Consider the following 26485-nt stretch of genomic DNA (forward strand, 5'->3'; position numbering starts at 1 on the left):
ATTGCTTCCTCAGGCAATAGAACATGAGACTGTTTCTAGGTCGAAGTACTTCCTTAAAGTATTGCACTTTCAAAAGAAACATTAACATCCAAAGACTTTCTTTGTGACATTCACTTACAATAAACAAAACATGATGGGTTCGCTCCAACAAGTTACAGAGATTTTCACCAGAAAAAAATCTCTCTATCATCATCAAATGGATTAAAACTCTCTTGCAAATGGAGAAACAAAAAAGATGAGATACCAAAAAAAACTTCTCTGATGTTTCGATGGACATAATAGATGATTTAGCAATACAAGCTACAAACATTCAAAATCTAAGACAGCAAAATAATAAATAAGGTGATCATATCACTTAAAAATTCAATAATTTCGTCAAATCACAGAAGCCAATAGAAAATTGTATTGTGTGGAAAAAAGACATGGTAGCATGCTTAAAGCAATTACAAACAATCATATATATCAAAAAATCAAAAAGTTCCGTTACCAATTGTGCATAGCATTGTGCACCAGCTAACATCTGGTGATTGGTACAGATATCATAACCGACATAATCAAAGAAGTATTAGTGCTCGGTCTTGGCTCGCCACCAAAACTGAAGTATCAACTATCAGATCTAACTATCAGATCCAGTGGGTGCTACTGATCAACGGATGCGTTAAAAGATGACAAAGCATAGCTATGATAATTTTTTGGTAACTAGAAAAAAAATACAAGCGGAGTTTTATAATAAAAGAGATACCTTCAAAGTACATATAGACACCATCCTTTCTGCGGCCATCGCCTCCGCTGCGTTACAATGACAGCAGGCATGATTCTTTTCTTTTTGAGGTCAGGCTTACCCTTTTTGACAGCGGCCATCACCGTATCCCATCACATATCCAACACAAGCAGTGGGAAACCGGTTGAGACGGCCCTTCATACCCAGCGACATCTGGAACTTATTTCCGGCAGAACCTCCTCGTCCTATGTATTGCAACAAATGATAAATCGGTGAGACAATGCTAACTCAATTCTAAATATAATCCACACCAAAACAACCAATATATAATTCTTGAATATAACAAAAATAAATACAAAGGACAAAAAAAGCCTTTTTTGTTTGAAAACTGAAGTAGAAATGCCAGATTATAGATTTTCCTGCATAGAATCATAAAAAACGAGAGCCATAAATCAATAGATACCTAACGGTCTTAATAATCACTTGTCTCTCACAAGCATCTAATAACATGGTAAAATCTTAAAAATATCTGCTAATAAAAACAAATAAGAAGGTGTGGAGTCAAGACTTTTCACTGCGTATCTAGCAGAAACTGATAAAAAAATTAGGAGAGATCTAATAAAGCGTAACTTTCCAGGAGGAAAAAACGGAAGACCAAAACTTGAATGAAAAAATGAAATCCAATTGGTTGATGAAGGAATCAAGCCTTACAATCGCCCTAAAATCGGACGCATTCATCCAGCAAAGATTAAACTTGCAAGGCTTCTACATCGGTCTCTTTGTTTTCCCTAAAGCAAACAACAAAGACAAGAAGGCGTCATCTGAAGACACCCAGAAAAACCTCCTTGGTTACACTTAACACTAGCCACCACTCCTTGCAGCAAGAAGCAGCTGGGTAAAAAATGAAACACATCTACTCTATGCTTGGTTTAAATAAAAAAATAAAAGAAAGAGGTGTATGTATGTCTCATGGCCAGTCCCGAAAGGTAATGGCAGCGATGCTGCTTCTCCAGGCGATGGAATATGAGACCATCATCAGGGTGAGGAACTTCCTGAAAGGATTGAACTTTCTAGAAGAACCATCAACACCCAAAAATTTCTATGTGACGTTACTTAGGAATTTACAAAATGATTGGTTTGCTCCAACAAGTTAAGAAAGATTTCACCCAGAAAAATCTCCTTCGTCACACTTAACAACTAGCCACCACACACCCTGTAGTGGGAAGTGGTTGGGGTAAAACCGAAACACAACTACTCTAATGCTTAGTTTTAATAAAAATAACAAAAGAATAAAGATGTATGTATGTCTCATGGCCAGTCCCGAAAGGTAATGGCAGCGATGCTGCTTCTCCAGGCGATGGAATATGAGACTGCCATCAGGTGGAGGAACTTCCGTAAGGTTTGAACTTTCTAGAAGAACCATCAACACCCAAAGGACTTTCTATGTGACGTTTACTTAGGAATTTACAAACATGATTGGTTTGCTCCAAAAAATTAAGAAGATTTTCACCCAGAAAAATCTCCTTCGTCATCGCTTAACACTAGCCACCCACACATTGTAGCAAGAAGCAACTAGGTAAAAAATGAATCATCTACTCCATGCTTAGTTTAATCTAAAAAAAAAGAATAGAGGTGTATGTATGTCTAATGGCCAGTCCCGAAAGGTAATGGCAGCAATGCTGCTTCTCCAGGCGGAGGAATATAAGACTGCCATCAGGTGGAGGAACTTTCTGAAAGGTTGAAACTTTCTAAAAGAACCATCAACACCCAAAGACTTTCTATGTGACGTTTACTTAGAATTTACAAACCATGATTGGTTTGCTCCAACAAGTTAAGGAGATTATCACCCAGAAAAATCTCCATCGTCACACCTAATACTAGCCACTCCTTGTTGCTGGGTAGAAAACAACATGTCTTCTCTGATTCTCAGTTTCAATAAAAAACAAAAGAATAAAGGAATATGCATGTCTCATGTTCAATTCCAAAAGGTAACAGCAACAACATTGCTTCCTCAGGCAATAGAACATGAGACCTTTTCTAGGTCGAAGTACTTCCTTACAGTATTGCACTTTCAAAAGAAACATTAACATCCAAAGACTTTCTTTGTGACATTCACTTACAATAAACAAAACATGATGGGTTCGCTCCAACAAGTTACAGAGATTTTCACTCAGAAAAAATCTCTCTATCATCATCAAATGGATCAAAACTCTCTTGCAAATGGAGAAAACAAAAAAAATAAGATACCAAAAAAAACTTCTCCGATGTTTCGATGGACATAATAGATGATTTAGCAATACAAGCTACAACATTCAAAATCTAAGACAGCAAAATAATAAATAAGGTGATCATATCAGCTCAAAAATTCAATTATTTCGTCAAATCACAGAAGCCAATAGATAATTGTATTGTGTGGAAAAAACACATGGTAGCATGCTTAAAGCAATTACAAACAATCATATATATCAAAAAATCAAAGAGTTCCATTACCAATTGTGCAGTAGCATTGTGCACCAGCTAACATCTGGTGTTTGGTACAGATATCATAACCGACATAATCAAAGAAGTATTAGTGCTCGGTCTTGGCTCGCCACCAAAACTGAAGTATCAACTATCAGATCTAACTATCAGATCCAGTGGGTGCTACTGATCAACGGATGCGTTAAAAGATGACAAAGCATAGCTATGATAAGTTTTTTGGTAACAAGAAAAAAAAATACAAGCAGAGTTTATAATAAAAGAGATACCTTCAAAGTACATATAGACACCATCCTTTATGCGCCATGGCCTCCGCTGCGTTACAATGACAGCAGGCATGACCTTCTTTTCTTTCTGAGGTCAGGCTTACCCTTTTTGACAGCGGCCATCACCGTATCCCCATCACCATATCCCAACACAAGCAGTGGGAAACCGGTTGAGACGGCCCTTCATACCTAGCGACATCTGGAACTTATTTCCGGCAGAACCTCCTCGTCCTATGTATTGCAACAAATGATAATCGGTGAGACAATGCTAAACTCAATTCTAAATATAATCTACACCAAAAGAAACCAATATACTAATTCTTGAATATAACAAAAATAAATACAAAGGACAAAAAAAGCCTTTTTTGTTTGAAAACGGAAGTAGAAATGCCAGATTATAGATTTTCCTGCAAAGAATCATAAAAAACGAGAACCATTAAATCAATAGACACCTAAACGGTCCTTAATAATCACTGTCTCTCACAAGCATCTAAATAACATGGTAAAATCTTAAAAAAAATCTGCTAATAAAAAACAAATTAAGAAAGGTGCGGAGTCAAGACTTTCACAGCGTATCTAGCAGAAACTGATAAAAAAATTAGGAGAGATATAATAAAGCGTAAGCTTTCCAGGAGGAAAAAACGGAAGACCAAAACTTGAATGAAAAAAATGGAAATCCAATTGGTTTGATGAAGGAATCAAGCCTTACAATCGCCCTAAAATCGGACGCATTCATCCAGCAAAGATTAAACTTGCAAGGCTCTACATCGGTCTCTTTTGTTTTCCCTAAAGCAAACAACAAAGACAAGAAGTCGCTCATCTGAAGACACCCAGAAAAACCTCCTTGGTCACACTTAACACTAGCCACCCACTGATTGTAGCAAGAAGCAGCTGGGTAAAACATGAAACACATCTACTCTAATGCTTGGTTTAAATAAAAAAATAAAAGAAAAGAGGTGTATGTATGTCTCATGGCCAGTCCCGAAAGTAACGGCAGCGATGCTGCTTTCTCCAGGCGATGGAATATGAGACCATCATGAGGTGGAGGAACTTCCTGAAAGGATTGAACTTTCTAAAGGAACCATCAACACCCAAAGGGCTTTCTATGTGACATTTACTTAGGAATTTACAAACATGATTGGTTTGCTCCAACAAGTTAAGAAGATTTTCACCCAAAAAAATCTCCTTCGTCACACTTAACACTAGCCACCCACTCCCTTGTAGTCGGAAGTGGTTGGGTAAAAACATGAAACACAACTACTCTATGCTTAGTTTTAACAAAAATATAACAGAATAGAGATATATGTATGTCTCATGGCCAGTCCCGAAAGGTAATGGCAGCGATGCTGCTTCTCCAGGCGATGGAATATGAGACTGCCATCAGGTGGAGGAACTTCCTAAAAGGATTGAACTTTCTAGAAGAACCATCAACACCCAAAGGACTTTCTATGTGACGTTTACTTAGGAATTTACAAACATGATTGGTTTGCTCCAAAAAGTTAATAAGATTTTCACCCAAAAAAATCTCCTTCGTCACGCTCAACACTAGCCACCCACACATTGTAGCAAGATGCAACTAGGTAAAAAATGAATCATCTACTCCATGCTTAGTTTAAATAAAAAAAAAAATAGAGGTGTATGTATGCTCATGGGCCAGTCCCGAAAGGTAATGGCAACGATGCTGCTTCTCCAGGCGATAGAATATGAGACTGCCATCAGGTGGAGGAACTTTCTGAAAGGTTGAACTTTCTAAAAGAACCATCAACACCCAAAGACTTTCTATGTTTACTTAGGAATTTACAAACATGATTGGTTTGCTCCAACAAGTTAAGGAGATTATCACCCAGAAAAATCTCCATCGTCACACCAACACTAGCCACTCCTTGTTGCTGGGTAGAAAACAACATGTCTTCTCTGATTCTTAGTTTAAATAAAAAACCAAAAGAATAAAGGAATATGCATGTCTCATGTTCAATTCCAAAAGGTAACAGCAACAACATTGCTTCCTCAGGTAATAGAACATGAGACTGTTTCTAGGTCGAAGTACTTCCTTAAAGTATTGCACTTTCAAAAGAAACATTAACATCCAAAGACTTTCTTTGTGACATTCACTTACAATAAACAAAACATGATGGGTTCGCTCCAACAAGTTACAGAGATTTTCACTCAGAAAAAAAATCTCTCTATCATCATCAAATGGATCAAAACTCTCATGCAAATGGAGAAAGCAAAAAAGATGAGATACCAAAAAAAACTTCTCTGATGTTTCGATGGACATAATAGATGATTTAGCAATACAAGCTACAAACATTCAAAATCTCAGACAGCAAAATAATAAATAAGGTGATCATATCAGCTCAAAAATTCAATAATTTCGTCAAATCACAGAAGCCAATAGAAAATTGTATTGTGTGGAAAAAACACATGGTAGCATGCTTAAAGCAATTCCAAACAATCATATCTATCAAAAATCAAAAAGTTCTGTTACCAATTGTGCAGTAGTATTGTGCACCAGCTAACATCTGGTGATTGGTACAGATATCATAACCGACATAATCAAAGAAGTATTAGTGCTCGGTCTTGGCTCGCCACCAAAACCGAAGTATCAACTATCAGACCTAACTATCAGATCCAGTGGGTGCTACTATCAACGGATGCGCTAAAAGATGACAAAGCATTGCTATGATAATTTTTTTGGTAACTAGAAAAAAAATACAAGCGGAGTTTTATAATAAAAGAGATACCTTCAAAGTACATATAGACACCATCCTTTCTGCGCCATGGCCTCCGCTGCGTTACAATGACAGCAGGCATGACCTTCTTTTCTTTTTGAGGTCAGGCTTACCCTTTTTGACAGGGTCCATCACCGTATCCCATCACCATATCCCAACACAAGCGGTGGGAAACCGGTTGAGACGGCCCTTCATACCTAGCGACGTCTGGAACTTATTTCCGGCAGAACCTCCTCGTCCTATGTATTCCAACAAATGATAAATCGGTGAGACAATGCTAACTCAATTCTAAAATATAATCTACGCCAAAAACAACCAATATACTAATTCTTGAATATAACAAAAAGAAATACAAAGGACAAAAAAAGCCTTTTTTGTTTGAAAACGGAAGTAGAAATGCGAGATTATAGATTTTCCTGCAAAGAATCATAAAAAACGAGAACCATAAATCAATAGACACCTAAACGGTCTTAATAATCACTTGTCTCTCACAAGCATCTAAATAACATGGTAAAATCTTAAAAAATATCTGCTAATAAAAAACAAATAAGAAGGTGCGGAGTCAAGACTTTCACTGCGTATCTAGCAGAAACTGATAAAAAAATTAGGAGAGATATAATAAAGCGTAAGCTTTCCAGGAGGAAAAAACGGAAGACCAAAACTTGAATGAAAAAATGGAATCCAATTGGTTTGATGAAGGAATCAAGCCTTACAATCGCCCTAAAATCGGACGCATTCATCCAGCAAAGATTAAACTTGCAAGGCTTCCACATCGGTCTCTTTTGTTTTCCCTAAAGCAAACAACAAAGACAAGAAGGCGCTCATCTGAAGACGCCCAGAAAAACCTCCTTGGTCACACTTAACACTAGCCGCCCACTCCTTGCAGCAAGAAGCAGCTGGGTAAAAAATGAAACACATCTACTCTATGCTTGGTTTAAATAAAAAGATAAAAGAAAAGAGGTGTATGTATTTCTCATTGCCAGTCCGAAAGGTAATGGCAGCGATGCTGCTTCTCCAGGCGATGGAATATGAGACCATCATCAAGTGGAGGAACTTTCTGAAAGGATTGAACTTTCTAGAAGAACCATCAACACCCAAAGGACTTTCTACGTGATGTTTACTTAGGAATTTACAAACATGATTGGTTTGCTCCAACAAGTTAAGAAGATTTTCACCCAGAAAAATCTCCTTCGTCACACTTAACACTAGCCACCCACTCCTTGTAGTGGAAGTGGTTGGGTAAAAACATGAAACACAACTACTCTATGCTTAGTTTTAATAAAAATATAAAAGAATAGAGATGTGTGTATGTCTCATGGCCAGTCCCGAAAGGTAATGGCAGCGATGCTGCTTCTCCAGGCGATGGAATATGAGATTGCCATCAGGTGGAGGAACTTTCTGAAAGGATTGAACTTTCTAGAAGAACCATCAACACCCAAAGGACTTTCTATGTGACGTTTACTTAGGAATTTACAAACATGATTGGTTTGCTCCAAAAAGTTAAGAAGATTTTCATCCAGAAAAATCTCCTTCGTCACGCTTAACACTAGCCACCCACACATTGTAGCAAGAAGCAACTAGGTAAAAAATGAATCATCTACTCCATGCTTAGTTTAAATATTAAAAAAAAAGAATAGAGGTGTACGTATGTCTCATGGCCAGTCCCGAAAGGTAATGGCAGCGATGCTGCTTCTCCAGGCGATGGAATATGAGACTGCCATCAGGTGGAGGAACTTTCTGAAAGGTTGAACTTTCTAGAAGAACCATCAACACCCAAAGGACTTTCTATGTGACGTTTACTTAGGAATTTACAAACATGATTGGTTTGCTCCAAAAATTAAGAAGATTTTCACCCAGAAAAATCTCCTTCGTCATGCTTAACACTAGCCACCCACACATTGTAGCAAGAAGCAACTAGGTAAAAAATGAATCATCTACTCCATGCTTAGTTTAACTAAAAAAAAAGAATAGAGGTGTATGTATGTCTAATGGCCAGTCCCGAAAGGTAATGGCAGCAATGCTGCTTCTCCAGGCGGAGGAATATAAGACTGCCATCAGGTGGAGGAACTTTCTGAAAGGTTGAACTTTCTAAAAGAACCATCAACACCCAAAGACTTTCTATGTGACGTTTACTTAGAAATTTACAAACATGATTGGTTTGCTCCAACAAGTTAAGGAGATTATCACCCAGAAAAATCTCCATCGTCACACCTAATACTAGCCACTCCTTGTTGCTGGGTAGAAAACAACATGTCTTCTCTGATTCTCAGTTTCAATAAAAAACCAAAAGAATAAAGGAATATGCATGTCTCATGTTCAATTCCAAAAGGTAACAGCAACAACATTGCTTCCTCAGGCAATAGAACATGAGACTGTTTCTAGGTCGAAGTACTTCCTTACAGTATTGCACTTTCAAAAGAAACATTAACATCCAAAGACTTTCTTTGTGACATTCACTTACAATAAACAAAACATGATGGGTTCGCTCCAACAAGTTACAGAGATTTTCACCCAGAAAAAAATCTCTCTATCATCATCAAATGGATCAAAACTCTCTTGCAAATGGAGAAAACAAAAAAAATAAGATACCAAAAAAACTTCTCCGATGTTTCGATGGACATAATATATGATTTAGCAATACAAGCTACAAACATTCAAAATCTAAGACAGCAAAATAATAAATAAGGTGATCATATCAGCTCAAAAATTCAATTATTTCGTCAAATCACAGAAGCCAATAGATAATTGTATTGTGTGGAAAAAACACATGGTAGCATGCTTAAAGCAATTACAAACAATCATATATATCAAAAAATCAAAGAGTTCCATTACCAATTGTGCAGTAGCATTGTGCACCAGCTAACATCTGGTGTTTGGTACAGATATCATAACCGACATAATCAAAGAAGTATTAGTGCTCGGTCTTGGCTCGCCACCAAAACTGAAGTATCAACTATCAGATCTAACTATCAGATCCAGTGGGTGCTACTGATCAACGGATGCGTTAAAAGATGACAAAGCATAGCTATGATAAGTTTTTTGGTAACAAGAAAAAAAATACAAGCAGAGTTTTTATAATAAAAGAGATACCTTCAAAGTACATATAGACACCATCCTTTATGCGCCATGGCCTCCGCTGCGTTACAATGACAGCAGGCATGACCTTCTTTTCTTTCTGAGGTCAGGCTTACCCTTTTTGACAAGGGCCATCACCGTATCCCCATCACCATATCCCAACACAAGCAATGGGAAACCGGTTGAGACGGCCCTTCATACCTAGCGACATCTGGAACTTATTTCCGGCAGAACCTCCTCGTCCTATGTATTGCAACAAATGATAAATCGGTGAGACAATGCTAACTCAATTCTAAAATATAATCTACACCAAAAACAACCAATATACTAATTCTTGAATATAACAAAAATAAATACAAAGGACAAAAAAAGCCTATTTTTTGTTTGAAAACGGAAGTAGAAATGCGAGATTATAGATTTTCCTGCAAAGAATCATAAAAAACGAGAACCATAAATCAATAGACACCTAAACGGTCTTAATAATCACTTGTCTCTCACAAGCATCTAAATAACATGGTAAAATCTTAAAAAATATCTGCTAATAAAAAACAAATAAGAAGGTGCGGAGTCAAGACTTTTCACAGCGTATCTAGCAGAAACTGATAAAAAAATTAGGAGAGATATAATAAAGCGTAAGCTTTCCAGGAGGAAAAAACGGAAGACCAAAACTTGAATGAAAAAATGGAATCCAATTGGTTTGATGAAGGAATCAAGCCTTACAATCGCCCTAAAATCGGACGCATTCATCCAGCAAAGATTAAACTTGCAAGGCTCCTACATCGGTCTCTTTTGTTTTCCCTAAAGCAAACAACAAAGACAAGAAGTCGCTCATCTGAAGACACCCAGAAAAACCTCCTTGGTCACACTTAACACTAGCCACCCACTGATTGTAGCAAGAAGCAGCTGGGTAAAACATGAAACACATCTACTCTATGCTTGGTTTAAATAAAAAAATAAAAGAAAAGAGGTGTATGTATGTCTCATGGCCAGTCCCGAAAGGTAAACGGCAGCGATGCTGCTTTTCCAGGCGATGGAATATGAGACCATCATGAGGTGGAGGAACTTCCTGAAAGGATTGAACTTTCTAAAGGAACCATCAACACCCAAAGGGCTTTCTATGTGACATTTACTTAGGAATTTACAAACATGATTGGTTTGCCTCCAACAAGTTAAGAAGATTTTCACCCAAAAAAATCTCCTTCGTCACACTTAACACTAGCCACCCACTCCTTGTAGTCGGAAGTGGTTGGGTAAAAACATGAAACACAACTACTCTATGCTTAGTTTTAACAAAAATATAACAGAATAGAGATATATGTATGTCTCATGGCCAGTCCCGAAAGGTAAATGGCAGCGATGCTGCTTCTCCAGGCGATGGAATATGAGACTGCCATCAGGTGGAGGAACTTCCTAAAAGGATTGAACTTTCTAGAAGAACCATCAACACCCAAAGGACTTTCTATGTGACGTTTACTTAGGAATTTACAAACATGATTGGTTTGCTCCAAAAAGTTAATAAGATTTTCACCCAAAAAAATCTCCTTCGTCACGCTCAACACTAGCCACCCACACATTGTAGCAAGATGCAACTAGGTAAAAAATGAATCATCTACTCCATGCTTAGTTTAAATAAAAAAAAAATAGAGGTGTATGTATGCCTCATGGCCAGTCCCGAAAGGTAATGGCAACGATGCTGCTTCTCCAGGCGATAGAATATGAGACTGCCATCAGGTGGAGGAACTTTCTGAAAGGTTGAACTTTCTAAAAGAACCATCAACACCCAAAGACTTTCTATGTTTACTTAGGAATTTACAAACATGATTGGTTTGCTCCAACAAGTTAAGGAGATTATCACCCAGAAAAATCTCCATCGTCACACCAAACACTAGCCACTCCTTGTTGCTGGGTAGAAAACAACATGTCTTCTCTGATTCTTAGTTTAAATAAAAAACCAAAAGAATAAAGGAATATGCATGTCTCATGTTCAATTCCAAAAGGTAACAGCAACAACATTGCTTCCTCAGGTAATAGAACATGAGACTGTTTCTAGGTCGAAGTACTTCCTTAAAGTATTGCACTTTCAAAAGAAACATTAACATCCAAAGACTTTCTTTGTGACATTCACTTACAATAAACAAAACATGATGGGTTCGCTCCAACAAGTTACAGAGATTTTCACTCAGAAAAAAAATCTCTCTATCATCATCAAATGGATCAAAACTCTCATGCAAATGGAGAAAGCAAAAAAGATGAGATACCAAAAAAAACTTCTCTGATGTTTCGATGGACATAATAGATGATTTAGCAATACAAGCTACAAACATTCAAAATCTCAGACAGCAAAATAATAAATAAGGTGATCATATCAGCTCAAAAATTCAATAATTTCGTCAAATCACAGAAGCCAATAGAAAATTGTATTGTGTGGAAAAAACACATGGTAGCATGCTTAAAGCAATTCCAAACAATCATATCTATCAAAAAATCAAAAAGTTCTGTTACCAATTGTGCAGTAGTATTGTGCACCAGCTAACATCTGGTGATTGGTACAGATATCATAACCGACATAATCAAAGAAGTATTAGTGCTCGGTCTTGGCTCGCCACCAAAACCGAAGTATCAACTATCAGACCTAACTATCAGATCCAGTGGGTGCTACTATCAACGGATGCGCTAAAAGATGACAAAGCATTGCTATGATAATTTTTTTGGTAACTAGAAAAAAAATACAAGCGGAGTTTTATAATAAAAGAGATACCTTCAAAGTACATATAGACACCATCCTTTCTGCGCCATGGCCTCCGCTGCGTTACAATGACAGCAGGCATGACCTTCTTTTCTTTTTGAGGTCAGGCTTACCCTTTTTTGACAGGGTCCATCACCGTATCCCCATCACCATATCCCAACACAAGCGGTGGGAAACCGGTTGAGACGGCCCTTCATACATAGCGACGTCTGGAACTTATTTCCGGCAGAACCTCCTCGTCCTATGTATTCCAACAAATGATAAATCGGTGAGACAATGCTAACTCAATTCTAAAATATAATCTACGCCAAAAACAACCAATATACTAATTCTTGAATATAACAAAAAGAAATACAAAGGACAAAAAAAGCCTTTTTTGTTTGAAAAACGGAAGTAGAAATGCGAGATTATAGATTTTCCTGCAAAGAATCATAAAAAACGAGAACCATAAATCAATAGACACCTAAACGGTCTTAATAATCACTTGTCTCTCACAAGCATCTAAATAACATGGTAAAATCTTAAAAAATATCTGCTAATAAAAAACAAATAAGAAGGTGCGGAGTCAAGACTTTTCACTGCGTATCTAGCAGAAACTGATAAAAAAAATTAGGAGAGATATAATAAAGCGTAAGCTTTCCAGGAGGAAAAAACGGAAGACCAAAACTTGAATGAAAAAATGGAATCCAATTGGTTTGATGAAGGAATCAAGCCTTACAATCGCCCTAAAATCGGACGCATTCATCCAGCAAAGATTAAACTTGCAAGGCTTCCACATCGGTCTCTTTTGTTTTCCCTAAAGCAAACAACAAAGACAAGAAGGCGCTCATCTGAAGACGCCCAGAAAAACCTCCTTGGTCACACTTAACACTAGCCGCCCACTCCTTGCAGCAAGAAGCAGCTGGGTAAAAAAATGAAAACACATCTACTCTATGCTTGGTTTAAATAAAAAGATAAAAGAAAAGAGGTGTATGTATTTCTCATTGCCAGTCCCGAAAGGTAATGGCAGCGATGCTGGCTTTCTCCAGGCGATGGAATATGAGACCATCCATCAAGTGGGAGGAACTTTCTGAAAGGCATTGGACTTTCTAGAGAACATCAACTACCAAAGGGACTTTCTACGTGATGTTTACTTATGGAATTTACAAACATGATTTGGGTTGTTGCTCCAACACAGTTAGAGAAAAATTTTCAACTCCAGAAAAATCTCCTCGTCAGCACTTAACACTAGCCACCACTTCCTTGTAGTGGGAAAGTGGTTGGGTAAAAACAGTGAAACACAACTACTCATATGACTTAGTTTTGAAATAAAATATAAAAGAATATGAGATGTGTGTATGTTCTTCATGCCCAGTCCCAGAAAGGTAATTGGCAGCGTATTGCTGCTTCTCCAGGCGATGGAATATGAGATTGCCAACTCAGGTTGGCACGGAACTTTTCTGAAAGGATTTGCACTTTTCTAGAAGAACGCATCAACACCAAAGGACTTTTCTATGTGACGTTTACTTAAGGAATTTTACAAACATGATTGGTTTGCCTTCCAAAAAGTTTAAAGAAGATTTTTCACCCAGAAAATCTCCTTCGTCATGCTTAACACTAGCCACCCACACATATGTAGCAAGAAGCAACTAGGTAAAAATGAATCATCTACTTCCATGCTTAGTTTAAACTAAAAAAAAAGAATAGAGGTGTAATGTATGGTCTAATGGCCAGTCCCGCAAAGGTAATGGCAGCAATGCTGCTTCTCCAGGCGGAGGAATATGAGACTGCCATCAAGTGGAGGAACTTTCTGAAAGGTTGAACTTTCTAAAAGAACCATCAACACCCAAAGACTTTCTATGTGACGTTTACTTAGGAAATTTACAAACATGATTGGTTTGCTCCAACAAGTTAAGGAGATTATCACCCAGAAATAATCTCCATCGTCACACCTAATACTAGCCACTCCTTGTTGGCAGTTGGGTAGAAAACAACATGTCTTCTCCTGATTCTCAGTTATCAATAAAAACCAAAAGAATAAAGGAATATGCATGTCTCATGTTCAATTCCAAAAAGGTAACAGCAACAACATTGCTTCCTCAGGCAATAGAACATTGAGACTGTTTCTAGGTCGAAGTACTTCCTTACAGTATTGCACTTTCAAAAAGAAACATTAACATCCAAAGACTTTCTTTGTGACATTCACTTACAATAAACAAAACATGATGGGTTCGCCTCCAACAAGTTACAGAGATTTTCACCCAGAAAAAAATCTCTCTATCATTCATCAAATGGATCAAAACTCTCTTGCAAATGGAGAAAACAAAAAAAATAAGATACCAAAAAAAACTTCTCCGATGTTTCGATGGACATAATATATGATTTAGCAATACAAGCTACAAACATTCAAAATCTAAGACAGCAAAATAATAAATAAGGTGATCATATCAGCTCAAAAATTCAATTATTTCGTTCAAATCACAGAAGCCAATAGATAATTGTATTGTGTTGGAAAAACACATGGTAGCATGCTTAAAGCAATTACAAACAATCATATATATCAAAAAATCAAAGAGTTCCATTACCAATTGTGCAGTAGCATTGTGCACCAGCTAACATTCTGGTGTTTGGTACAGATATCATAACCGACATAATCAAAGAAGTATTAGTGCTCGGTCTTGGCTCGCCACCAAAACTGAAGTATCAACTATCAGATCTAACTATCAGATCCAGTGGGTGCTACTGATCAACGGATGCGTTAAAAGATGACAAAGCATAGCTATGATAAGTTTTTGGTAACAAGAAAAAAAATACAAGCAGAGTTTTATAATGAAAAGAGTACCTTCAAAGTACATATAGACACCATCCTTTATGCGCCATGGGCCTCCGCTGCGTTACAATGACAGCAGGCATGACCTTCTTTTCTTTCTGAGGTCAGGCTTACCCTTTTTGACAAGGGCCATCACCGTATCCCCATCACCATATCCCAACACAAGCAATGGGAAACCGGTTGAGACGGCCCTTCATACCTAGCGACATCTGGAACTTATTTCCGGCAGAACCTCCTCGTCCTATGTATTGCAACAAATGATAAATCGGATGAGACAATGCTAACTCAATTTCTAAAATATAATCTACACCAAAAACAACCAATATACTAATTCTTGAATATAACAAAAATAAATACAAAGGACAAAAAAAAGCCTATTTTTTGTTTGAAAACGGAAGTAGAAATGCGAGATTATAGATTTTCCTGCAAAGAATCATAAAAAACGAGAACCATAAATCAATAGACACCTAAACGGTCTTTAATAATCACTTGTCTCTCACAAGCATCTAAATAACATGGTAAAAATCTTAAAAAATATCTGCTAATAAAAAACAAATAAGAAGGTGCGGAGTCCAAGACTTTTCACAGCGTATCTAGCAGAAACTGATAAAAAAATTAGGAGAGATATAATAAAGCGTAAGCTTTCCAGGAGGAAAAACGGAAAGACCAAAAACTTGAATGAAAAAATGGGAATCCAATTGGTTTGATGAAGGAAATCAAGCCTTACAAATCGCCCTAAAATCGGACGCATTCATCCATGCAAAGATTAAACTTGCAAGGCTCTACATCGGTCTCTTTTGTTTTCCCTAAAGCAAACAACAAAGACAAGAAGTCGCTCATCTGAAGACACCCAGAAAAACCTCCTTGGTCACACTTAACACTAGCCACCCACTGATTTGTAGCAAGAAGCAGCTGGGTAAAACATGAAACACATCTACTCTATGCTTGGTTTAAATAAAAAAAATAAAAGAAAAGAGGTGTATGTATGTCTCATGGCCAGTCCCGAAAGGTAAACGGCAGCGATGCTGCCTTTTCCAGGCGATGGAATATGAGACCATTCATGAGGTGGAGGAACTTCCTGAAAGGATGAACTTCTAAAGGAACCATCAACACCCAAAGGGCTTTCTATGTGACATTTACTTAGGAAATTTACAAACATGATTGGTTTGCTCCAACAAGTTAAGAAGATTTTCACCCAAAAAAATCTCCTTCGTCACACTTAACCACTAGCCACCCACTCCTTGTAGTCGGAAGTGGTTTGGGTAAAAACATGAAACACAACTACTCTATGCTTAGTTTTAACAAAAATATAACAGAATAGAGATATATGTATGTCTCATGGCCAGTCCCGAAAGGTAATGGCAGCCGATGCTGCTTCTCCAGGCGATGGAATATGAGACTGCCATCAGGTGGAGGAACTTCCTAAAAGGATTGAACTTTCTAGAAGAACCATCAACACCCAAAGGACTTTCTATTGTGACGTTTACTTAGGAATTTACAAAACATGATTGGTTTGCTCCAAAAAGTTAATAAGATTTTCACCCAAAAAAATCTCCTTCGTCACGCTTCAACACTAGCCACCCACACATTGTAGCAAGATGCAACTAGGTAAAAATGAATCATCTACTCCATGCTTAGTTTAAATAAAAAAAAATAGAGGTGTATGTATGCCTCATGGCCAGTCCCGAAAGGTAATGGCAACGATGCTGCTTCTCCAGGCGATAGAATATGAGACTGCCATCAGGTTGGAGGAACTTTCTGAAAGGTTGAACTTTCTAAAAGAACCATCAACACCCAAAGACTTTCTATGTTTACTTAGGAATTTACAAACATGATTGGTTTGCTCCAACAAGTTAAGGAGATTATCACCCAGAAAAATCTCCATCGTCACACCAAACACTAGCCACTCCTTGTTGCTGGGTAGAAACAACATGTCTTCTCTGATTCTTAGTTTAAATAAAAAACCAAAAGAATAAAGGAATATGCATGTCTCATGTTCAATTCCAAAAGGTAACAGCAACAACATTGCTTCCTCAGGTAATTAGAACATGAGACTGTTTCTAGGTCGAAGTACTTCCTTAAAGTATTGCACTTTCAAAAGAAACATTAACATCCAAAGACTTTCTTTGTGACATTCACTTACAATAAACAAAACATGATGGGTTTCGCTCCAACAAGGTTACAGAGATTTTCACTCAGAAAAAAAATCTCTCTATCATCATCAAATGGATCAAAACTCTCATGCAAATGGAGAAAGCAAAAAAGATGAGATACCAAAAAAAACTTCTCTGATGTTTCGATGGACATAATAGATGATTTAGCAATACAAGCTACAAGCATTCAAATCTCAGACAGCAAAATAATAAATAAGGTGATCATATCAGCTCAAAAATTCAATAATTTCGTCAAATCACAGAAGCCAATAGAAATTGTATTGTGTGGAAAAAAACACATGGTAGCATGCTTAAAGCAATTACAAACAATCATATCTATCAAAAAATCAAAAAGTTCTGTTACCAATTGTGCAGTAGCATTGTGCACCAGCTAACATCTGGTGATTTGTACGGATATCATAACCGACATAATCAAAGAAGTATTAGTGCTAAGTCTTGGCTCGCCACCAAAAACTGAAGTATCAAACTATCAGATCCAGTGGGTGCTACTATCAACGGATGCCGTTAAAAGATGACAAAGCATTGCTATGATAATTTTTTTGGTAACTAGAAAAAAATACAAGCGGAGTTTTATAATAAAAGAGATACCTTCAAAGAACATATAGACACCATCCTTTCTGCGCCATGGCCTCCGCTGCGTTACAATGACAGCAGGCATGACCTTCTTTTCTTTTTGAGGTCAGGCTTACCCTTTTTGACAGGGGCCATCACCGTATCCCCATCACCATATCCCAACACAAGCAGTGGGAAACCGGTTGAGACGGCCCTTCATACCCAGCGACATCTGGAACTTATTTCCGGCAGAACCTCCTCGTCCTATGTATTGCAACCAAATGATAAATCGGTGAGACAATGCTAACTCAATTCTAAAATATAATCTACACCAAAAACAACCAATATACTAATTCTTGAATATAACAAAAAAAAATACAAACGACAAAAAAAAACCTTTTTTGTTTGAAAACGGAAGTAAAAATGCCAGATTATAGATTTTCCTGCAAAGAATCATAAAAAACGAGAGCCATAAATCAATGGACACCTAAACGGTCTTAATAATCACTTGTCTCTCACAAGCATCTAAATAACATGGTAAAATCTTAAAAAATATCTGCTAATAAAAACAAATAAGAAGGTGTAGAGTCAAGACTTTTCACTGCGTATCTAGCAGAAACTGATAAAAAAATTAGGAGAGATCTAATAAAGCGTAAGCTTTCCAGGAGGAAAAAACGGAAGACCAAAACTTGAATGAAAAATGGAATCCAATTGGTTTGATGAAGGAATCAAGCCTTACAATCGCCCTAAAATCGGACGCATTCATCCAGCAAAGATTAAACTTGCAAGGCTTCTACATCGGTCTCTTTTGTTTTCCCTAAAGCAAACAACAAAGACAAGAAGGCGCTCATCTGAAGACACCCAGAAAAACCTCCTTGGTCACACTTAACACTAGCCACCCACTCATTGTAGCAAGAAGCAGCTGGGTAAAAAATGAAACACATCTACTCTATGCTTGGTTTAAATAAAAAATAAAAGAAAAGAGGTGTATGTATGTCTCATTGGCCAGTCCCGAAAGGTAATGGCAGCGATGCTGCTTTTCCAAGCGATGGAATATGAGACCATCATGAGGTGGAGGAACTTCCTGAAAGGATTGAACTTTCTAGAGGAACCATCAACACCCAAAGGACTTTCTATGTAACGTTTACTTAGGAATTTACAAACATGATTGGTTTGCTCCAACAAGTTAAGAAGATTTTCACCCAAAAAAATCTCCTTCGTCACACTTAACACTAGCCACCCACTCCTTGTAGTGGGAAGTGGTTGGGTAAAAACATGAAAAAACAACTACTCTATGCTTAGTTTTAATAAAAATATAAAAGAATAGAGATGTATGTATGTCTCATGGCTAGTCCCGAAAGGTAATGGCAGCGACGCTGCTTCTCCAGGCGATGGAATATGAGACTACCATCAGGTGGAGGAACTTCCGGAAAGGATTGAACTTTCTAGAAGAACCATCAACACCCAAAGGACTTTCTATGTGACGTTTACTTAGGAATTTAAAAACATGATTGGTTTGCTCCAAAAAGTTAAGAAGATTTTCACCCAGAAAAATCTCCTTCGCACGCTTAACACTAGCACCCACACATTGTAGCAAGAAGCAACTAGGTAAATAATGAATCATCTACTCCATGCTTAGTTTAAATAAAAAAAAAAGAATAGAGGTGTATGAATGCCTCAATGGCCAGTCCCGAAAGGTAATGGCAACGATGCTGCTTCTCCAGGCGATAGAATATGAGACTGCCATCAGTGGAGGAACTTTCTGAAAGGTTGAACTTTCTAAAAGAACCATCAACACCCAAAGACTTTCTATGTGATGTTTACTTAGGAATTTACAAACATGATTGGTTTGCTCCAACAAGTTAAGGAGATTAACACCCAGAAAAATCTCCATCATCACACCTAACACTAGCCACTCCTTGTTGCTGGGTAGAAAACAACATGCCTTCTCTGATTCTTAGTTTAAATAAAAAACCAAAAGAATAAAGGAATATGCATGTCTCATGTTCAATTCCAAAAGGTAACAGCAACAACATTGCTTCCTCAGGTAATAAACATGAGACTGTTTCTAGGTCGAAGTACTTCCTTAAAGTATTGCACTTTCAAAAGAAACATTAACATCCAAGACATTCTTTGTGACATTCACTTACAATAACAAAACATGATGGGTTCGCTCCAACAAGTTACAGAGATTTTCACTCAGAAAAAAATCTCTCTATCATCATCAAATGGATCAAAACTCTCTTGCAAATGGACAAAGCAAAAAAGATGAGATACCAAAAAAACTTCTCTGATGTTTCGATGGACATAATAGATGATTTAGCAATACAAGCGACAAACATTCAAAATCTCAGACAGCAAAATAATAAATAAGGTGATCATATCAGCCCAAAAATTCAATAATTTCGTCAAATCACAGAAGCCAATAGAAAATTGTATTGTGTGAAAAAAACACATGGTAGCATGCTTAAAGCAATTACAAACAATCATATCTATCAAAAAATCAAAAAGTTCCGTTACCAATTGTGCAGTAGCATTGTGCACCAGCTAACATCTGGTGATTGGTACAGATATCATAACCGACATAATCAAAGAAGTATTAGTGCTCGGTCTTGGCTCGCCACCAAAACTGAAGTATCAACTATCAGACCTAACTATCAGATCCAGTGGGTGCTACTGATCAACGGATGCGTTAAAAGATGACAAAGCATTGCTATGATAATTTTTTTGGTAACTAGAAAAAAAATACAAGCGGAGTTTTATAATAAAAGAGATACCTTCAAAGTACATATAGACACCATCCTTTCTGTGCCATGGCCTCCGCTGCGTTACAATGACAGCAGGCATGACCTTCTTTTCTTTCTGAGGTCAGGCTTACCCTTTTTGACAGGGGCCATCACCGTATCCCCATCACCATATCCCAACACAAGCAGTGGGAAACCGGTTAAGACGGCCCTTCATACCTAGCGACGTCTGGAACTTATTTCCGGCAGAACCTCCTCGTCCTATGTATTGCAACAAATGATAAATCGGTGAGACAATGCTAACTCATTTCTAAAATATAATCTACACCAAAACAACCAATATACTAATTCTTGAATATAACAAAAATAAATACAAAGGACAAAAAAAAGCCTTTTTTGGTTTGAAAACGGAAGTAGAAATGCGAGATTATAGATTTTCCTGCAAAGAATCATAAAAAACGAGAACCATAAATCAATAGACACCTAAACGGTCTTAATAATCACTTGTCTCTCACAAGCATCTAAATAACATGGTAAAATCTTAAAAAAATATCTGCTAATAAAAAACAAATAAGAAGGTGCGGAGTCCAAGACTTTTCACTGCGTATCTAGCAGAAACTAATAAAAAAATTAGGAGAGATATAATAAAGCGTAAGCTTTCCAGGAGGAAAAAACGGAAGACCAAAACTTGAATGAAAAAATGGAATCCAATTGGTTTGATGAAGAAATCAAGCCTTACAATTGCCCTAAAATCGGACGCATTCATCCAGCAAAGATTAAACTTGCAAGGCTTCCACATCGGTCTCTTTTGTTTTCCCTAAAGCAAACAACAAAGACAAGAAGGCGCTCATCTGAAGACACCCAGAAAAACCTCCATGGTCACACTTAACACTAGCCACCCACTCCTTGCAGCAAGAAGCAGCTGGGTAAAAAATAAAACACATCTACTCGATGCTTGGTTTAAATAAAAAGATAAAAGAAAAGAGGTGTATGTATGTCTCATGGCCAGTCCCGAAAGGTAATGCCAGCGATGCTGCTTCTCCAGGCGATGGAATATGAGACCATCATCAAGTGGAGGAACTTTCTGAAAGGATTGAACTTTCTAGAAGAACCATCAACACCCAAAGGACTTTCTACGTGATGTTTACTTAGGAATTTACAAACATGATTGGTTTGCTCCAACAAGTTAAGAAGATTTTCACCCAGAAAAATCTCCTTCGTCACACTTAACACTAGCCACCCACTCCTTGTAGTGGGAAGTTGGTTGGGTAAAAACATGAAACACAACTACTCTATGCTTAGTTTTAATAAAAATATAAAAGAATAGAGATGTATGTATGTCTCATGGCCAGTCCCGAAAGGTAATGGCTGCGATGCTGCTTCTCCAGGCGATGGAATATGAGACTGCCATCAGGTGAAGGAACTTCCTGAAAGATTGAACTTTCTAGAAGAACCATAAACACCCAAAGGACTTTCTATGTGACGTTTACTTAGGAATTTACAAACATGATTGGTTTGCTCCATAAAGTTAAGAATATTTTCACCCAGAAAAATCTCCTTCGTCACGCTTAACACTAGCCACCTACACATTGTAGCAAGAAGCAACTAGGTAAAAAACGAATCATCTACTCCATGCTTAGTTTAAATTAAAAAAAAGAATAGAGGTGTATGTATGCCTCATGGCCAGTCTCGAAAGGTAATGGCAACGATGCTGCTTCTCCAGGCGATAGAATATGAGACTGCCATCAGGTGGAGGAACTTTCTGAAAGTTGAACTTTCTAAAAGAACCATCAACACCCAAAGACTTTCTATGTGACGTTTACTTAGGAATTTACAAACATGATTGGTTTGCTCCAACAAGTTAAGGAGATTATCACCCAGAAAAATCTCCATCGTCACACCTAACACTAGCCACTCCTTGTTGCTGGGTAGAAAACAACATGTCTTCTCTGATTCTTAGTTTAAATAAAAAACCAAAAGAATAAAGGAATATGCATGTCTCATGTTCAATTCCAAAAGGTAACAGCAACAACATTGCTTCCTCAAGTAATAGAACATGAGACTGTTTCTAGGTCGAAGTACTTCCTTAAAGTATTGCACTTTCAAAAGAAACATTAACATCCAAAGACATTCTTTGTGACATTCACTTACAATAAACAAAACATGATGGGTTCGCTCCAACAAGTTACAGAGATTTTCACTCAGAAAAAAATCTCTCTATCATCATCAAATGGATCAAAACTCTTGCAAATGGAGAAAGCAAAAAAGATGAGATACCAAAAAAAACTTCTCTGATGTTTCGATGGACATAATAGATGATTTAGCAATACAAGCTACAACATTCAAAATCTCAGACAGCAAAATAATAAATAAGGTGATCATATCAGCCCAAAAATTCAATAATTTCGTCAAATCACAGAAGCCAATAGAAAATTGTATTGTGTGGAAAAAACACATGGTAGCATGCTTAAAGCAATTACAAACAATCATATCTATCAAAAAATCAAAAAGTTCCGTTACCAATTGTGCAGTAGCATTGTGCACCAGCTAACATCTGGTGATTGGTACAGATATCATAACCGACATAATCAAAGAAGTATTAGTGCTCGGTCTTGGCTCGGCACCAAAACTGAAGTATCAACTATCAGACCTAACTATCAGATCCAGTGGGTGCTACTGATCAACGGATGCGTTAAAAGATGACAAAGCATTGCTATGATAATTTTTTTGGTAACTAGAAAAAAAATACAAGCGGAGTTTTATAATAAAAGAGATACCTTCAAAGTACATATAGACACCATCCTTTCTGCGACATGGCCTCCGCTGCGTTACAATGACAGCAGGCATGACCTTCTTTTCTTTCTGAGGTCAGGCTTACCCATTTTGACAGGGGCCATCATCGTATCCCCATCACCATATCCCAACACAAGCAGTGGGAAACCGGTTGAGACGGCCCTTCATACCTAGCGACATCTGGAACTTATTTCCGGCAGAACCTCCTCGTCCTATGTATTGCAACAAATGATAAATCGGTGAGACAATGCTAACTCAATTCTAAAATATAATCTACCCAAAAACAACCAATATACTAATTCTTGAATATAACAAAAATAAATACAAAGGACAAAAAAAGCCTTTTTTTTGTTTGAAAACGGAAGTAGAAATGCGAGATTATAGATTTTCCTACAAAGAATCATAAAAAACAAGAACCATAAATCAATAGACACCTAAACGGTCTTAATAATCACTTGTCTCTCACAAGCATCTAAATAACATGGTAAAATCTTTAAAAAAAATGCTAATAAAAAACAAATAAGAAGGCGCGGAGTCAAGACTTTTCACTGCGTATCTAGCAGAAACTGATAAAAAAATCAGGAGAGATCTAATAAAGCGTAAGCTTTCCAGGAGGAAAAAACGGAAGACCAAAACTTAAATGAAAAAATGGAATCCAATTGGTTTGATGAAGGAATCAAGCCTTACAATCGCCCTAAAATCGGACGCATTCATCCAGCAAAGATTAAACTTGCAAGGCTTCTGCATCGATCTCTTATTGTTTTCCCTAAAGCAAACAACAAAGACAAGAAGGCTCTCATCTGAAGACATCTTTGAGCAAAGCAAAAAGGATCTAATGCCATGACCGCGATTCATTTGGCTAGATGAATCGGATCATAAAACCCTAATCAGATCACAAGATGGAAGCAAAGGATATCGAGAAAATCCGGAGGCGGGGGTAGGGAGGGCCAGAAAGCGAGAGAGGCGTTACCTCGCTTCGACATCTTAGAAACGCAGGAGGCGGCAGACGTTTTATATAGCGCTTTCTAGGGTTTCTCGGCTTGCCAGAACCAAATTTACCATTTTGACCTTATTGTGCGGGAACTTTTATGCGAACGTTTATAATGATAATCATTTGGGTATTTGGCTTAAACAAATAGTAACAAAGTCCAAGCTCTTAGAAAGGTCGCCATTGATGATTTGGTGCTTGAGGAGAAAGTGGCCTTTAATTTCTATTCCCTATTGTAGCATCTTCGCTCTGGAGGCTATTGATTTATCACACAAGGCTGGAGAAACTCTGTAATCTGTAATCACTATTAATCTATATATGAATAGGACTTATGATCGAGTATACTAAGACCAACGAGGGTGTCATGAGAAAGTTTTCTTTCCTTGAGAAGTGGATTGCTTGGATTAATGATTGTTACATGAACCCAATTTTCTCGTATTGATTAATGGCTCTTCCACTAGCACCTTTAAATCATTTATGCGATTGAGATGCCCCTTTCTCCTTTCCTCTTTACCTCTTCATACTGCGCTCTGAAATGTTGAACATGGCTCTTGATCTTGAAATAGATGCTGGACGCTTGTCTAGATATAAAACAAAGAGAGATAGATGTACTTTCAACCATCTACTATTTATCGATGACTGCTTATTGCTATCAAGAGCCAACAATGAGGATTGCTTTACTTTCAAGATAGTTAATTCAGAACTATAGCTTACGATAGCTTATGATCGAAGCCATCAGCTTGTCTTAATACTCAATTCCCTTCATTCCACATATTGACCCCGCAATGCTTCAAAACATTATTGCTCTGCTACATATAAACAACTTGTAATGGATATAGTTTTCCATTTCCTTGAATCAAGATGACCCAAGATGTGGAATCTAATAGGTTGAATGTCTTGAATAATGATTCTAGCACCTTTGAGAGGGATGCCAAGGTAACAACCAACCAGTTCAATCTTTTGAATATGTAAGAGAGAAAGTACGAACAATACATGTATGTTTGCAAAGTTACAAGTAAGAAAAAATTCTATCAATACCTTTTTTTTGTTAATTGTACGTTCATTCATTTTTAATATGTCAGCATATTTAGAATGAAATAAGCATAAGGATATAGTTAAAACAACAAGTGAAGTCACCTCCTATAGTGGATCCAACTAAATAGGGTCTTTGTTCTTACAATTCCCACTTGAAACTCTCCAAACACAGGCATGCATACGTACACACACAAATCAAGCTACAGCAACTACAGTTGCATGTATCAAAAAAAAAAAAAATCATGAATCCCACCCATGTTCAGGACCTATGTGGCATTAGAGCTGTCTTTGTTTTTTTTTTTTTCCGACAAACTGGTTAACTAGAAATTGATGTGGAAGATAGCATTTGCAGAAAACTTCTGCCATTCTCTGGTTCTATTTTCACTCTATTTTGAAAGCAACAAATCTTTGCTTCCAAATGCTCTGAAGATTTTGCAAGCAATTCAAAAAAGCAAATGATTTAAGCATACATGCTGTTCAGTTGCTTCATTTTTCTTCTTCGGTTTAAAGAAAGGAAAAGAAAAAACAAAAGCATTATGTGATCGATCCAAGATAATAGCCAACCAAATAATCCTCCATAGATAATGAATGTCTCACAACCCAAAACAAAAAGATTTCAATAAGAAAAACTTCATATAAAACCTAATAAAGAACTTTTAGTTGCAAAGAAAATTTTCAGAGCCTTGCGAACAAAAATCTAGATCAAGTGGCAAAGCTTGCAAACTTTATTAAACCCCGATCGATCGGAAAAAAACAACAGCACAAATTAATATTGCTACTATAAGTTGGATAATTTGGATCGAGACAAGAACAGCAAAAAATCAAACCATTTTGTCCTCCTAAGCGCCGCGGCCTCCCCCTCTGCTCCTCCTGAAGCGCTCGGACTCGCGTACTTCGGCCGAGAAATAGCCAAGGCCCGGGAATATAAAGAGGGCTAGGGTTTGTGAAGATACCGGCAGTGATTACGCACCGTCTGATCCGAGATGAACGGCGGCTGAATCCTCGATCTCCGAGTCTTCTCATTCCCAGACCGGTCTGGACTCTGGACCGACAGACCGGTGTCTCATCATCGATATCAAGTTGAAATTCAACGACGGATTATCGTAACCATTAAAAAAAAAAAATGACTTGTTTCTTACAGCATACCTATCCAACCATATTTGATTGGACAAAAATGCCGGCTTGTTTGAGTGGAGAAGGTCGCCATTGAGGATGGTGGTAGACATAGCTATACTACATGCAAGGGAGGTTACCGCCGCTACCACTGTGTTTTCTTCTGAAATGATTAGAGACATCTGGCGGTATCTTCACGCTGTCATAGCGCACCGGTTTGCATTTATTTCTTGGGTATCCCAACCTCCACCCCTTGGTC

At 37.5% G+C, this 26485-nt stretch overlaps 1 long non-coding RNA gene across 3 annotated transcripts; it reads right to left on the minus strand.

Moving 5' to 3' along the window:
* Positions 1 to 883: 883 nt before the first annotated feature.
* LOC120109508 lies at positions 884 to 26035 on the minus strand. Of its 3 annotated transcripts, XR_005510367.1 has the most exons (9): positions 25941 to 26035; positions 23075 to 23302; positions 20331 to 20558; positions 17590 to 17817; positions 12031 to 12259; positions 9288 to 9515; positions 6210 to 6436; positions 3469 to 3696; positions 884 to 966 (listed from the first exon to the last, which is right to left on the minus strand). It is a non-coding gene; the product is annotated as an uncharacterized LOC120109508 (long non-coding RNA). The 3 variants fall into 3 exon arrangements; XR_005510369.1 differs by lacking the exon at positions 20331 to 20558; XR_005510368.1 differs by lacking the exon at positions 23075 to 23302 and having other exon boundaries at positions 25941 to 26008.
* Positions 26036 to 26485: the final 450 nt, after the last annotated feature.

Source organism: Phoenix dactylifera, unplaced genomic scaffold (genome assembly GCF_009389715.1).
Source record: "Phoenix dactylifera cultivar Barhee BC4 unplaced genomic scaffold, palm_55x_up_171113_PBpolish2nd_filt_p 002306F, whole genome shotgun sequence".
Taxonomy (NCBI): Eukaryota; Viridiplantae; Streptophyta; class Magnoliopsida; order Arecales; family Arecaceae; genus Phoenix; species Phoenix dactylifera.